Genomic DNA, 17787 nt, shown 5'->3' on the forward strand with positions numbered 1-17787 from the left:
CGTGACAAACATAGCAGATATGATTTTACGATGGAAAAAATGTCAGAACTACATTTTGATATAGTTTGGAGTTTTGTAGGTAGTGTGGTGTCACCTAAAAATGATCACTTTTATGAAGGGAATGAAACCGTAAAATAAACATGCAGTCGAATCACAAAGAATTTTCAAGGCAAAAATATTTCGTATACCTAACAGTAAGATGAAATCCAAAGGTTAAAATTGGGGGATCAGGAATAGCCAGAAAAAAATCATGTAACAATCCATACCTGAGCTGTGTTGAACAAAGTAAGGCGTCTTGTAACAGCTGAGAATCCAAGAACACAATGGTCAATGGTAAAAACCTCTCCATGCGTCTAGGCAACAGTGCGTAACGTAATAATGAAAGATCTCCATAGACATACTGCTTCCATGACATATTCATTCAACCATAGCACACTAAAAGAATCCGAAGAATGAAACAGGTATTCATACTATTCAATACTATGACATATCGATTATATTGCTAAACACAATGTCAAAGGTATTCTGTATGATTGGACTTTTAAGACAGGCGCTGTTAACCGTCGTCCTCGTATACTTGATGAATTCTGGAAATCCGGCAGAGCGTAATGGTGTGCTTCGGACATAACAGCCTTACAACGGAGCTTTTATTATTGAAAATTCCTGCTAAAGGACTATTTTCAAGATGCACAACCATCAGATACGTAATTACGTGGTAAGGATCTAAAGCTGCTTTAATTAAACAATATTTGAAAGTTTTGTCATGAAAACAGGTTATGAGTATGTAAACAAATGTTTCAAAGAATAGATGGTCATACTTTGAAACTATTGGTATGAAAATGAGTGACTACTAACAAATGACACTTGAAAGTAATTGTAGACAGTATGACACAACATTTTAAAGTATCGCCATGAGAATAGGAGATTAGTGACCAATATATAATAGAAGAGTTTTAAGATACCTCGGTTAGGCACTAACTCTGAGGATTTTTTGATCTTCTAATAGTAATGTTAAAGTTAACGTCTCTTTAAACCGTTATGTGACCTGTTTGAATACCATATTTACTTCCAGAACATGTTTTACAAAGTCGTCTCTAAGAATGGTTAAATATTTAACCTTTTGTCACCAGACAAAAGTTTTATCTTTGTCTTTGTGTCTGTACTGTTTTAATGTTTTTTCATGTTTTATGGCATGATGCCTGTGTCGTCACTTATGAATTATGTACATGCTAAACACATTTATACAAACTGCTCGACCTTTCACTGATTGAGTTATGACATTTTAAGTAAAACAAACACTCCAATCTTTGCAGCTGCCAATTGCACGAGACATCTCACTTATCATTCGACAAGTGTTACTCATTAAGGCATTTAAGTTCGACAGGCCACCAAGTAGCACAGCGGCATGTCCGCGGACTCGCACTGTTAAAACTGTGATTTCGATGCCCGTGGTGAGCAGAGCACAGATAGACCATTGTGTGATTTTTGTGCCTAATTCAATCAAACCAAACCAAGTTCTGTAGAAATACTTTTTTTTTGTTAGATAAAGTTTGTTTGTCTTTGTGTTTATATTCAACCTAGCCTTTCTATTACACGTTTATATTTAAGAGCTGCAATACTTAAATTTCGTTGTTTTAGTGTCGAATGATGTTTTATTTTACGAGATTAGACTTTTATTATGACTTTTATGGATTTGTTACACTTAATCTGGCTGTAAATCTTTTTATTTCCGTCTCTGAGTGGTATAATTTATAATAACATTTCAAGTTACTGCCAAAAAATCTGGAGATCAACATATAACAGTGATATTTCAAGATACTGCATGAGATAGGGAAGTTAGCATATAACAATGATATTTCAAGGCGCTGCTATGGAATCATGTAGCTAACATATAACAGACATATTTAAAGTTATTGTTACGATATTCGTGGTTATTATATAATAATAATAATGTTCCAAGATACTGCTAAAAGGTGTGTTATAGCGATATTTTAAAAGTACTACTAATAGACCTGGAGGTCAAATTATCTTTAGGTAACTAATGGCTACATACAACAATCTTTTTAAAAAGTTGTCATTATGGTAAATCTAATATCAAAATTATTAATTTAAGTCAGAAAGAAAGGCGGTGTTTGTACAAATTAATGTTATTAATCCGTATAAAACATATTTCTTTACAAACTTTCTTCTTTGTTTGGTTTGTTTTAAATTTTGCGCAAAGCTACACGAGGGCTATCTGCGCTAGCCGTCCCTAACTTAGCTGCGTAAGACTAGAGGGAAGGCAGCTAGTCATCACCACCCGTCGCTAACTCTTAGGCTACTTCTTTACCAACGAATAGTGGGATTGACCGTTTTATTATAACGCCCACACGGCTCCAAGGACGAGCATGTTTGGTGTGACGGGATTCGAACCCACGACCTTCGGATAAGAGTCGAGTACCTTAACCATCTGGTCATGCCGGTCCAACTTTCTTCTCTCTTTTTTGTTTCCATCTTTGGAAATTACTATTACTTGGGAGTCCATAAATTTCGGAGATGTCACTGAAAAGGTTCAGTATACTTAATACCACCTTTCTTTCACATTAAACATAATATAAGAATTGACTTTCTGTCGTCTTTTAAGTGATATTCCAATTACTCTTACAATTAATGTGATAAATTACTATGTTTTAATTTGTTTGTATTTTTTAAGCGTCGTATCGAATGTTTGCTAAATTCGTTTTGAATTTTCAATGAGATGATACATTAATATGCTGGAAACTTGTGAATAATACGAATGGTTTTATTTTTATTTATTTTACCAATCATGTGTACGGAAATCCGTATTACCTGTATTATTCGTATTCAGTCATCCGAAAACGGATATCACACTTCACAACTAAAAATACTATCATTTAGTCTCCAGTTTCTTCTAAAGGAAAAGTTTCGCTTCGTTAAGTAAGGCGATGTTGTTTTCAAGACAGCTAACACTATAAAGAACTATACTAGAAAGCGAAATATCCTACGTTCACAGAGCAGGAACTCGACTTATTCACTTCCTCCTATATTCACTTCTGTTCTAACATACTGAAAATAAAGTTAAAAAAGCATAGTGCTATATTCAAAGTAAAATCTTAAATACAATCTCAACTATGTAATTGAAAAGTACGATATTGAAAGTAAGATATTTCATAAAGAAATCAAAATGTCATTTGTATAAAATATTCTTTCCTGAGACAGGTGTGGCAGCCGTTGAATTTCTTTGTTTTCCCTAACCTACAAAACGACGCAAATATTTGTTCTACCTAAATTCGCACAAATTTACAAACAAACTCCAAGAAATTATGTTTGTGTTAATCGTTCTCTTTAGTAATTCGTCATATCCTTTTCTATCCAGCAGCTAACTAGCTCATGAAATATCCCTCCTATTTTACAATAACTATAAAATATACCTGTCCATTTTATCTTCTAAGCCTCAGGGTAGGAAGGGGTTTTCATTTCCTGGCCTCAGGAAATACATTATAGTTATCTTGAAGAAAGCATACTTTGTGCTATTAAGTATCAAACAGATAGTTTTTGTTGTTGTTTACAATAAGGTGCAAAAGGGTATAATTCTTGTTGCTCTGAAAACAGAGGTTAAGTAAGGAAATGGGAAAACTACACTTTCACCTAGCACGATGAACTATAACAATCTGCTGTCCAGTTAACTAAAACCTCTATCAAATCACTTTTCCAGACAAAACATGAAGGTGATTTTATTTATGATATTATTTGTTACGTTACCGATTAAACAAAATAATATTTGTTATTTCATTATTAGAATTATATTGAATCTTGAGAATAACATGGAATTATTAGTACGCATGGAACGTAAGAAACAACTTACAATCAACTTAAAGTTTTAATATTAAAAACATTTTATACTAATATTTTCAGACTGTTTTAATAAACAGTTTTGATATTCTACCATTGTTTAATGCTAGACAATTGAAGATGACATATGTTAGTGCTTGTATTCAACTATATTTTAATTGCCTTGTTTCTGCTAGTTATTGTTGATATTGTGCGCATGTCCTGCTGTTTTTTTTGTTGTTGTTATCTTAACAGAACAATATCGGATGATATGCCTTATTGTTTACACTTACTGTTAATATTAAACCCATGTCGGACAAGTCACTGTGATATTGAAATATCTTGTTTTCAACACAACATTTTCGTGTTATCACATTTGTGTTTGTTTTAAAGCCAACAATACAATATGACTTAGAATACTTTATTTATTACCAAAATATACTTCACATAACCTGATGCATTTATGCAAAACAGTTGAATATGATATGCTGCACCTTCTTCGTCATGTTAACATAACGTACATTGGTGCGTTATTTTTATCTCATTCAATGAGGTATTATAGGGAATACCTAATTTCTTTACAATATCACAGTTGATATTAGCAACATATTTCTACATTTGAAAATTTTCAGAGATACATTATTGTTTAAAAATTCTTTATAGTATTCCGATGATGAGACAGTTATAATATGAAATCCTTTCTTTCTTTATACTATCATATCTGACGCTAACGTGATGATCAAACACTGGAGCGTATTCTGTAGTACCTTCTTTATAATCACAGTTTATATTAACCCAATTATAATACAGTTAGTTATTACATGTAGTACCTTTTCTTCTTTGTAATATCACAGTTTATGTTAACCAAATCATGTCAGTTACATATTATATGGAGTACCTTTTTATCTTTATAATATCACAATTTATATTAACCTGGTTGTGAGGCACTTAGATATTAGATGGAATACCTTTGTTATAATATCACAGTTTATGTTAACCTGAATATGACACAGGTAGATATTATATGGAGTACCTTTTCTTTATAATATCACAGTTTATATTAACCTAATTATGTGTGATTTTTCTTATAGCAAAGCCACATCGGGCTGCTGACCCCACCCATGGGAATCGAACCCTTGATTTTAGCGTTGTAAATCCGGAGACTTACCGCTGTACTAGCGGGAAACGTTGATTATGACACACTTAAATATTATATGGAGTACCTTCTTTATAATATCACAGCTTATATTAACCTAATTATTATATAGTTAAATATTATATGAAATATCTTCGTTATAATACTACAGTTTATATTAACTTGATTATGACACAGTTAAATATTATATGGAGTACCTTTTTATTTGTAACATCACAGTTTATATTAACCTAATTATGCTAGTTAGATATCATATGGAGTACCTTTTGTTCTTTATAATATCACAATTTACATTAACCTGATTATGACGGACTTAGATATTATATGGGGTACCTTCTTTATAATATCACAATTTACATTGACCTGATTATGACAAAAATTAGATTATTATATGGAGTGCCTTTTTTCTTTATAATTTTTACAATGAGATATTTCTATGTCAGGCAGTTCGTTGTTACAAGAAATTCATTTTTCTTTTGATTAGTTACTGATATCACACCCAGGTGGCTTATATTAGATTTATCATTGTTACACCTAGACTATTGACGTTAGACAGTTTTATATAATATGGAATGATTTTTCTTTAGACTAAGTCTCTGGTAGTATATGTCAGTTGGATGTGATGTGGAAGACCTTGTTATTCTCACCAATAGCTTACATTACCCAGTAGTTTTCTATGTCAGATAATATAATATGATTTCCCAATAATTGCTCCGATATCTGAATCTATAAAAAATTTTGCTTCCAACGTTAACAGCTAATGATAAATGTAAATTTAAATTATTTTGAAGTTAAAATAACCTAGTGCTTAATATTGACAATTATTAAACATTGTGTTCGTATCGCATCTGATGTGACGGTTTTTATACACAGTTTTTCGTGCTTAATGTTAAAATTTACATCTACTTGTCATATGACACACATCTTTTTAGTTAAATGAGTTCCCTCTTCTTGTGTTGTAGTTCTATGTATATAGCTTTGTTTTTCAGTCTGTAATATCTTGGGCATGTAGATATAACAATGATTGTGACTTACTTTATATTTCGTTAATACTGGTTTGATCTGTTTCCTATTTGTTACATCTTTGAAGGTAATGTAATGTAAAGATATTCAGTGTGAAATCACAATTACACTGTGCTCTTTATTACTGCTTTCTCTGTTATTTATAATACCTATTATTACACAACATGACAGTTTAAAATATATATTTACACACAACGCCCAAACGTTTTCATGACATACATTTAGATGTAGATGCAAAAATTCCGGTGAACAGAAATTGAGGATTCTTGAAGGACGACATCTTCCAAGTAAGAATTTTTTTTAATTTCATTTTAATTATGTTCTCTTTTTTTGCCCAATTTAAGATAGTCGCAAATCAAAATTATTTTAATATATGTTTGAAGGCAGAAGGCAATGTTATTTTAGCCAATCACTCTATTGTAATTACTTAGCCACGCCTTTAAAGTGGCGTGTGATTGGTACTTAAGCAACAAGAAAAGCACGTGGTTTACTGTGCCTAATTCACACAGTGGTGTGTTGTAATTATTTTAATAGTAGTTTTCGACGCTGGCAGGGTAACAGTTCCTCATTGTGTTAATGTTCTCACAGTGAAGTACATTTGAATAGATTTTCCAAACAGACTTGGGAAACGGAAAAGCTCAGGACATGAAAACGAATAGTAACGTATAATTACTACCAGAAAGGCGTGGTATTAGCTTCCCTTCTTCAGCAAACCACACCAGCTAAAATTAATATCTTCACTCTTTCATAGCGCTGAATTGTGAAAATAGCAGTTCCCCGTCCTTTATAAGAGAATATAATTGAATTTTTTGAGTGTATATAGCGAAAGGTGGGCCTGGCTTTTGAAACAGAACAGCCTCGTTATACACGGTTTCTCGCTGTACTCTTTACCTGTGACGTGTAGGGACGGTTATTACCGTGATAATCACCTCTTCTTAGCTTCTATATTTGTTAGATTTTTTTAACATGTTGAAATTAAGTATTCTGCTCGAAAATTCAAACAGATACTAAGTGGAACAGCTCGGGTGCAATGTGTATCAAAGCTGGCAAATAAAAGTGCGACCTGTATTCTTTGTGAAGAAACAAACCTATTGCCACTATAAAAGACAAACATTGAAATATATTGTAATATATCTATACGTCTTTTTCTACCCCAGGATGGCGACTTCCTCTACGTACTGTTGAATACAAACATATGTTTATTAAAAGACTACAGTAAAGTGATTATTAACTGTGAAGTAAACACAACAGTAAAACGCCTGCAATTATTGAAAATAAACAGGAAAACAAGATTATTGACATTTTAATGAAAATAATTCAGAGAGCTAACAACATGAAATTGAGTTCTTTGTTAATTAGTAAAGCTAAAGATAAAGCTAATTATAATTACACCATCACTTACAATGTGAATAAGTTAATACTGAAAACACATAATGATTTAAATAGCAATTATGCCGAACTGCCTTTACCAATGTTAACACCCATAATCCAAAGATAAGTAACTAGATTTGGATTTTTTGAAATATTTAAGTCATATTAAAATTAGTTTCATACGTCACAGGCAAAAAACTTAATTGTTTTAGAAAACTGTCAAAGCAATTGAGTATCCAAAGCAGCAATTAATAAAGTTAACTGTTTATTCTATCAGAAATACAGGGCATTGCATCTTTTAGCATGGTAAAAGACGTATACAGCTCACAAGTATAAAATGTATTTGAATTTCATAGAAATATTTCATATGTTGACAATAAAATGTATATATACATCAGAAGGCAACTCCAACAAGCAAATTCTCTGCATGCCAGAAAAAAACAACAACACAAAAACAAATCTCGCTGATAATCTTTCCAGGTAAGCCTTGAGATATGACGCTGATATACGTTGTGTTGAGTATGATTTACCTTATAGGCAATCTTTTTTATACCTTTGCATAAATAAACAGTATTTATTTTGATTGTAACTTAACAGACAATAAGTTTGATTCTGTCGAATTGTTAAGTTTGAAGATTATATTTCTTTATATTGGAACTAACAACTCTTATGTTAAACAGCACAGAATGTTTAACAATCGGTCATCACTCAAATTTCTTCATTTTATATAAGTTTCGTTTGCTTGTTTGTTATTAAGCACAAAAGTACATAACGGGCTATCTGTGCTCTGCCCAACACGTATATCAAAACCAGGTTACTAGCGTCTGTAAATCTGCAAACGTGCCACTGATCCATTGGGAGCCTTCACACAAGTAATCCTCTTTCGAAAATTTCTAATTAGAAATAGCACGTAAAATAAAAAAATAAAACAATAAATAAAAATAAATCAATTATTCCGTTTTTATCTATTATAAGTGTTTTTAAAAGATGTTGGTTGGTTGTTAATAGATAAGCTTTTCAATATTGTAAGGATATTTATCCAGATAAAACATGCAGAAGTCCGTGCTGAACATTAAACATGATTTATATTTACGTTGAAAGGAAATGCGTTTTTTTCTGGATATTGTTGATATTTTAAGATCCTTAAGGTTATAAACTATTTCGTTCAAATTTAAAAGTTGAGGAGGAAAAATAAATTATTTGTTTCTGCTCTTGTTTATGCACAGCTACAAATTCATCGACGAAAACTGGTTAGGAAAAATGAATTTTTCATAAAAATGTTTAAATAAACGGTAGATTTTGCTGACCCCAGAGATATTCGAAGGTCGGTATAAACGTACTGAGTTATCAACTTTCCAATAATTCACAAAATCGTATATTTGTCTTTTACTAGAAGTTAGGAAAACTTGCTCACGAATTTTTTTCAAATGTTAAATCCATGTAGTTTGTTAGTAAGTAAAAATAAATCTTGAGTAACTAGTCTGCAATATTTAAAATCCACTAAAAATGCCATGTATGAGTAAAAAAATGTTGAGTAACTAGTTTGTAACTTTTTAAATCCAGAATAACTAGTTTCTGGCGTTTTAAATCCACTAAGCACATACCAAATGTAAGCGAAAAAAAAATGTAGAATAGCTAACTTGTCAAGTTTTAAATCCACTAATAGTATTTTCTGAGTATGTTTGTTTTTGTTAAACATAAAGCAACACAATGGGCTATTTGTGCTGTGCTTATTACAGGTATCGAAACCCGGTTTTTGTGCCATAGGCCCAGAGAAATATCTGCGACAGGGTCCGTATTAAAGTAAAAAAGATAAGTGTGAAATAACTAGTTTGTAACGTTTCAAATCTACTAAAACATGTCGTTTGTAAGTAAACAAATTTTAGAAAAACCGCTTATTGGCGTTGAAGTTGTATTATATATTTACAAATTTGTTGTTGTTTTGAATTAAGCACAAAGCTACACAATGAGCTATCTGTGCTCTGCCCACCACGGGTATCGAAACCCGGATTTTAGCGTGTAAGTCCGCAGACATACCGCTGAGCCACTGGGAGGCATTTACAAATTTATATTTCATGTATTTATTTTCTGTGCACAACAGAAAATATCTTTATATATTTACGCGATATTCATACAACAAAAGTATTTCATAGAATTATGCAGTAGTAACTCAATTATTAAGTTATCACTCTTGTAGTACCCTACGGTTATTTGCATGTATATAAAAATATTTTAATCGTTTAATGTGTTAGGTGATTGATTGAATTATACAAAGCTAGATGTAGTCATAACATGATTAGTTTTGCAAGACAAAAAAGATAAGAACAAGAAAGTCTACGACTTTCAGAGGCATGTTACTTGTCTTAAGGAATATTGTTAACAAATACTGTTATTTTGTCAAATTGTCAACTTTAAGGGAAGTTTTACACTAGGACTAGATAATTGTGAAGGAAAATATAACCTAAATGAGAAAAACTGACATTTTGAGGAAGGTTTATCATAGGAATTCATTTAGCTATGATAATAGGCTTAATTGTTACTATTGTAATGCTAGAAGTATAAGAAATAGAGTAGATGATTTTATAGCACTGGTAGGAAGAGAAGATTTCTGTAGAATGGGAATAACTGAAAAACAGTTATATGTAGATTATTTTAATGACAGAAATTTCTTTGAAACACATAGTTATAGGTTATTTAACAGGGACAAAGTAGTAAATACAGAGGGAGGAGTGGCTCTTTATGTAAAGTATGAGCTACATCCTGAAGGATAAGAACAAGGAGAGTGAATCTATTTGGGTTCCTGTTAGTGAATATTAAGGGGAAAAACTCTCAGTAGGAACTTTTTACAGACCACCAGATGAAATTAATTAGAAACTTTACAATGAGATTAAGATTTCAGCTGTTATTGAAGTAATAATTATGGGTAATTTTGATTTCAGACGTACTGATTTAGAAACGGTAAGTCAAACAATGAGGTAACAACATTTCTGGGAACAGTTAAAGATGAATTTCTTTACCAATGTGTCAAGGAACCTACTAGAATTAACACTATTTTTGATTTATTGTTAACTTCTAATATAGAAATGGTTGAGAGAGATACAAATAATCATTGCTTTATTAAATTTGATGTCTTGTTACATATGAATATTGAAAATAATGATATTTTGATTCCAAATTTCAAATAAAGCTAATTTTGAAGGAATATAACAAGACTTATCTGTTCTTGATTGGACAGCTGAATTATTTGGAGACTATGAGCACATGTGGAAAAGTTTTAAAGGAATTTATTTTCAGTATTCAAAACAAATCTAGTCTTTACAGAAAGAAACGAGTAGTTGCTACCAAAAACACAGATTGACTCAAAAGAGATAAAATTAAAGAAAAGCATTAGAAATTTAAATTGACTGGTATTGTAGAATATTTAGACGATTATAGAAGGTCAACAAAAATGAACAAACCGGGAATAAGAACATCCAAAAGAAATCATAAAAATGTGGCTGAAAATACAAAAAAATAACAGTAAGGATTTTCAAAAGTACATTAAGGGTAAACAAAATGATAGTATGAGGATAGGACCCTTAAAGATCGACAAAGGAAGGCTTGCACCTGATGATTATTAAATGTCTAGGTTAATAAGTTCTGCTTTTTCTTAAGTTTTTACTAAAGACTTAACCAGTATTCCTCATCTTGAACAATTGATAGATGAAAACAAAGTTTAACAAGACAATTACATAATTTCTGAACTTGTTAAAATAAAATTAGGAAGTTTAAATAATGATAAGGTTCCTGGGCCAGAAAATATTTCTTAAATGGTTTTAAAGGAGGTCAGAGATTGGGTATTTTAGCCACTTGATACAAGTTATGTAAGTCCTTGAATAGTGGACAAGCATCAATTAGCTGATATCACCTTTAAAGGAAGTAATAGAAGTTGTCCCAGTAATTATAAGCCTACTAGTATTACATCTGTTGTGAGAAAAGATTTGGAAAGTCTTATAAAATATATTTTTCAAATTCATTTAATAAAGTTTAATTTTTTCCAATGGTCAACATGGTTTCATTAAAGGAAAATTTTGCCTTACAAATCTTTTGACATACTTTAAAATTGTTACTGCACATGTAGGTGAGGGTAGAAGTGTAGATATGGTGTATCTGAAATTTTAGAAAGCATTTAACAAAGCGCACAGAAAAAACGTGCAATGAAGATTATATCTATAGGTGTGGGGGATAAGTTAACTTATTGGATAAAAGAGTGGCTTTATAGAAGAAGGCAGAGGGTTGTTATAAATGGAGCTCAGTCAAAATGGATTAATGTTGCAACTGGTGCAACTCAGGGCTCGGTCTTAGGACCATTGTCCTTTTTTTACTTAAATCAATGACATAGATGAAAGAATGGTCAATAAATGATTGAAATTTTCAGGTGAATATCAAGGTCTCGGGTATTGCTGGTTGTGAAGAGAATACTGTTGATTTATAAAATGATTTAGATCATTTAGTGTCTTGGGAAAATGAAAAGCAGATAGATTGTAATTATGATAAATTCAAGGTACTGCATGTACGTTATCGTAATTTGAATTACAAGTATAATTTGGATTGGAATAGCCTTAAGAGTATCATAAAAAAGGATCTTAATGTAATAGTTAATTAGACAATGTGCTGTTGGTAGTTGTACGACAAATACGATTTTTGGCTGTATCTACAGAAATATTGAATACAAGTCTAAAGAGCTTATAATGTCATTGTATAGGTCACTGGTTAGACAACATTTGGAGTATTGTGTTCAGTCTTGGAATCCTTACATTAGGAGAGACTTTGGACTGTTGAAAAGAGTTAAGAGTAGTGTTACTAAAATGATACCTGAGATGAAGTTGTTGTCATATCAGGAAAAATTAAGATCCTTAAAATTGTTTTCTCTTGAAAAAAAAAAGAGAAATTTAAAATGAATCTGATTGAAGTGTTTAAGTTTTTAAAATGAATTAATAATGTTGTTGCATCAACGTTCTTCATATTTAACAGCGAAAATTATATACAGTCATGTGAAAAAGTTAGGGCACCCTATGAAAGCCTGTGTATTTTTGTAACATTTTTGGATATACAGATAGTTAATCTCAATTTCAATAATACTGAAAGATTATAGGAACATAACCAAACAATTAAAACTGAAGAAAAGACTTTAAGATCTTCTGTAAAATGTAATTCTACAAAAATGCATATTCTAACTGAGAAAAAAGTTAGGACACCCTACCCCTTAATAGCTAGTGTTATCCCCTTTGGCTCAAATAACTGCAGAGACGCTTCTTGTATCCATCTACCAGTCTTTGACATCGGTCTGAATAAAGTTTGCCCCATTCCTCAATGCAGAATTCTTTCAGCTGTGAGATGTTTGAAGGGTTTCTTGTATGTACAACCCGTTTCAAGTCACCCCACAGCATCTCAATGGTATTAAGATCTGGGCTTTGACTCGGCCATTCCAGGACTTTTTATTACTTAGTTTTCAGCCAGTCCTTTGTGGATTTACTGGTATGTTTTGGGTCATTATCGTGTTGCAGGGTCCGGTTTCGCTTCAGCTTTAATTTTCTTACAGATAGTCTCACATAATTCTCAAGCACTCTCTGGTACACAGTAGAATTCATGGTGGATTCCTGCTGCAGCAAAGCAGTCCCAAACTCATGACATTTCCACCTTCATGCTTCACAGTTGGTATGAGGTTCTTTTCCTGGAATGCTGTATTTGGTTTACGCCAACCATGTTCTCTGTTCTGGTGTCCAAATAATTCAATTTTGGACTCATCTGTTCAAAAAACATTATTCCAGAAGTCTTGGTCTTTGTCTGTATTCTCTCTGGCAAACTTTAGTTTGGCCTTGATGTTTTTCTTAGAGAGCAAAGGTTTCCTCCTTGCACACCTCCCATGCAAGTTAAACTTGTGCAGTCTCTTTCTAATTGTAGAGGCATGCACTTTCACATCAACAGTAGCCAGAGCCTGCTGTAGGTCCCGTGATGACATTTTAGGGTGTTTGGAGACCTCTTTTAGCATTTTGCGGTCTGCTCTTGGGGTGAACTTGCTTAAACGACCAGACCTGGATATGTTGGCAGTTGTTTTGAAAGCCCTCCACTTGTTAACTATTTTCCGGACAGTGGAATGGCTGATCTAAAAATCTTTTGGAATCTTTTAAAATCCCTTACCACACTCATAAGCTGCTACAATTTTCTTTCTGAAGGCTTCAGACAGCTCTTTTGCTCTCACCATGGTGCTCACTCTCACTTCAACAGTCAGGAGCACGCCAAACTAAATGTCTGAGGTTTAAATAGGGCAAGTCTCATTCAAAATGCTGAGTAACGATCTTCTAATCATGTGCACCTGATGTGATACACCTGTGTGTGAGTTGAGCCATTTTAAGTGGGAATAAATGTGGGGGTGTCTTAACTTTTTCCTCAGTTAGAATATGCATTTTTGTATAATTACATTTACAGAAGATCTTGAAAAGTCTTTTCTTCAGTTTTAATTGTTTAGTTATATTCCTATAATCTCTCAGTATTGTTAAAATTGAGATTAAATATCTATATATCTAAAAATGTTATAAAAACACAAAAGCTTTCATATTGTGTCCTAACTTTTTCACCTGATTGTAATTAGGACGCACAATTAGAGGGTGATTGACTTAAGGGATGGGTTACCTTCGAACGTTATGGAGACAGACAATTTGAGTGAGTTTAAAAGAAAACTTGATAGATATCAAAATGATAAGGTCCGGCTTTAATTTTTCAATAGTTTTTAGTTTAACTGAGAGGATGGGACAGCTGAGATAGACCAAAGGATCTTTTGTTATGTTAAAGTAATTTGTCATCAACGTTTATCAGCAGTAGCTGTCGGAAAGAAATACTCCTACCTCTAGGAAACAAGTCAACATCAATCGAGATGAAAGAAATAAAAATCGAACAGACACTTTTGTAATACCAAACAGACGTAAGACTGTTTAACCGATTTCTTTAATGGTTACGAGAATTTGACTCTACCATCTGCATCATGTAAAGTGCACTACAAAGGCCATCATATGGCAACCGACTATTACATCGAAAACCGTTTATCTCAGGTGCAAATAGGAAAGCACCGCTTCAGTGCTTTTTAAATGCAAAGTGTGAACTGTGAACAACTGAGTCACGTATCACTCTTTTCTGTAGTGACGGTGAGGTAATAATTTGAAAAACAAAAAACGCCTGATGCAACTGACCCTGCTTGGGTTTGTTCTGACAGAGTAAGCTACCAGAAATAACGTAATGCCCTAGGGGTGGTGTCTTTAGACCTGATAATAAAATATGGAACATATCTAAATATTGTTACATACAATGTCGGCAAGCCATGGCCAGGTGGATGAGGCACTCGACTCGTAATCCGAGGGTCGCGGGTTCGAATCCCCGTCACACCAAACATGCTCGTCCTTTCAGTCGTCGGGGCGTTATGATGGGACTATCAATCCCACTATTCGTTGGTAAAAGAGAAGCTCCAGAGTTGGCGGTGGGTGGTGATGACTAGCTGCCTTCCCTCTAGTCTTACACTGTTAAATTAGGGACGGGCTAGCGCAGATAGCCCTCATGTAGCTTTGCGCAAAATTCAATGCAAACAAACAACCATTTCTTAACTCTCTCTTAAGTTAAGAAAATCAAGAGTAGCAGCTTTTGTGTCGGTTTTGACTCTTCATAGATTATTCATAACAAACCACATATTACATTAGACATTTTAAAACCCATTTTTATAATCTCTTGCAGAGATTTGAAATATTTTATCGGGGTTTATTTTAAGAAATTAAATACCATATTATACGAATGTATTTCTTTATCTTTAACCTAAATGTTTGAAATTTCCACAAAGAACATGATGATAGCACCTAATCAACAGCTTCTTCTTTTATTACAGTCTTGATCGTCAAAATAGGGGAAACTACGACTCTCGATCCTTGTGGCTTCAAGAATTCTATTGGTTTCATCAACGATGGTACTATTCTACGTATATTATTATTAATGTTAATATCCGAAGGTTATTGTAATCTTCCATTTCATTTTCTATAAAATAAACACTGATACTCTTGATGACGAGAAACCCACCTGGAATACAAATATATCTCAGAACGGCTGGTATGGGTATTAACACTTTTACTGATAAAGCAGGGAACAACCTTTCAACCTTCCTGGATCATCTTCAAGTTAACCTTGTTTGTTAACTCTGAACCTATGTTAGAAACCATTTTTTGCCATTGTAAATTTCCGTAACATTATGGAAAGGAATTAAAGCAATAAAAGTGTTGATACTATATCACACAAAATGTGTTATATTGACCCATATCTGGTGATATAATTCCACTTTGCACCTGTTTTTAACGTTTTGGACAAAAATCCACGAAGTTACACCTAATGGACATCTGTTTATTTAAGTCATATTGTGGAAAGTAAGTTAGGATAGTGTGTCATCCAACGTTTTATAAGATAACAAATTATTTATTTGTTTATTTCCATAACATTACGAAATGGAAGAGCGCAGAGTGATATCTGATACTGCCTTAGATAACAGATGCTTTCCTTGTTTATTTCTGTAATGTTACGAAATGAAACAGAGAGTAGCAAAAGCTTTGAAACAATGTCAGATATATGTATTAATTTCATTTTTACGAAAGAAAACTCACAACGAATCTAAATGATTTTATTTTGCTTTATCACTGAAATATTCTCTCTCTCTGACTAAAAAATGTCATAATTCTAGAAGATTTTTTGAAAGTTGTATTTATTATATTAAAAATATTTAATAAAAAACCTCATACTACATTAATTTAATACTTGTGCTATAGTTAAGTTTAAATGAATATTACCTGCCCATAAGGAGAAATGAAAACGTAACTTAAACTCCTGTTGTCTGTTTTAAATCCTATGTATCCTGTTTGGACAAGATCCCAGAAAATATTTTAACTTGTTCTAATTCAGATTATGTTAGGAAATAGTTTTTTGTTTACCAAGATACGGTCTGAATAAATTATATGTAATAACGTTCTATTGCATATGTTTGCGAAGAGAAACATAACAGATTATTGTTGTGTTTACTTTGATTTTAAGTCTGCATGAAATAATGACAATTACACCCATAGTAATGTGATAAAATAAAATTATTCCAACAAATATATCTTTCGATTTATTTTGCAGAATGCCTTTTTACTAGCGTTATAAAAATGACATAAAACTGTCAAACAATCTTAACAATATACTGGCATGGTGAATTCTTTGGGGATCTGAAGAAGATATAAAAATACTTTAATTAAATGCAGATCCAATGGAGGGAAGCGGGAGTAAGTTGTCATTATAGAGACATTATAAAAAAAAAAAAATTTTCCCACTGCAAGTCCTATCTATTATTCAGCTCAATAAACGACTACTGGAGATTTTCTTATGGAAAATATATTACACTAAAAAGCCGAAGGGGAATAGAAAAACTGAGTGAACTGATTAATTACCAAAACTAACTAACGAACCGTTAAAACAGAACATTTGTAACAGCATATCGTCCTTCTATTTTCGTGGCTAATGATAACTTGGTAAGACAGAATGATGTTTCCCGATAAAGTGAAGTAGCAAAAACAAAAGAAGAAATATTGTAATGTTAAACAGCTTAAGTTTAAAGCTTACGTTATCCATGTACCTGTGGTTATCTTAGTCAGTGTAATTACATTTGGTGAATTGATCAATTTTATTCATTAAAGTGACTAATTTGAATTTTAACCATATTCTACGTTTTATTTTTCAAATATCTTTTGATAATGCTTAAACAAACTACTATAAAGATAATTTTCACTCCTAATCTTAAAAGGGAATACAGTGAAAATAGATTTTCTATTTTTTAAGACTGAGTGAAACGAGTAAACTCTAAAAGCAGATTCAAGATATTCTATTAAAAGCAAAGTAAACAACTCTAACTTTAATTTTGTTTTAGGTACTTATCTTTCCTTGATACAGTGACGTGTCTGACTTTGTAACCAGTCCATGAAATTAAAAAAATCTCATATTCATTTAAAGTTTCATATTTTTATCACGAGATGGCGCAAATACAATAATCAGTGAAAGAAATATTTGAAGAGTATTGCAAAAAAGGAAGGTAAAATATCTCAACACAGGAATTTTTGCCTAAAAAACAAAACCCGTGACGATATTTTTTTAGCGTATTTCTATATCTCTGTTATGTTTGGCGTTTTAATTATTGGAAGACAATATTTATGATTTACTTGAGCTATTTTGAAGAACATGTATGAAAAATCAATTGCACATTGCGTTGCAAAAGTACTCACCCCCTTGCCAATAATGCTGCGTTTTCGTGAAATACAAACAATGTAAACAATTTCGTTAATAAAACTGTTTTTATTATAGAAACCCCA

The 17787-nt window shown here is 32.2% G+C and overlaps 1 protein-coding gene and 1 long non-coding RNA gene across 2 annotated transcripts in view; both read left to right on the forward strand.

Moving 5' to 3' along the window:
- The window catches only part of LOC143245626 (homeobox protein ARX-like), a 154160-nt gene that overhangs the window by 15821 nt on the left and 120552 nt on the right, over window positions 1-17787 (forward strand). The window lies entirely within an intron of this gene.
- Window positions 5063-16512, forward strand: LOC143245691 (uncharacterized). Its single transcript, XR_013025678.1, has 3 exons — window positions 5063-6297; window positions 9121-9172; window positions 15291-16512. It is a non-coding gene; the product is annotated as an uncharacterized LOC143245691 (long non-coding RNA).

Source organism: Tachypleus tridentatus, chromosome 1 (genome assembly GCF_004210375.1).
Source record: "Tachypleus tridentatus isolate NWPU-2018 chromosome 1, ASM421037v1, whole genome shotgun sequence".
In the NCBI taxonomy this organism is placed as follows: Eukaryota; Metazoa; Arthropoda; class Merostomata; order Xiphosura; family Limulidae; genus Tachypleus; species Tachypleus tridentatus.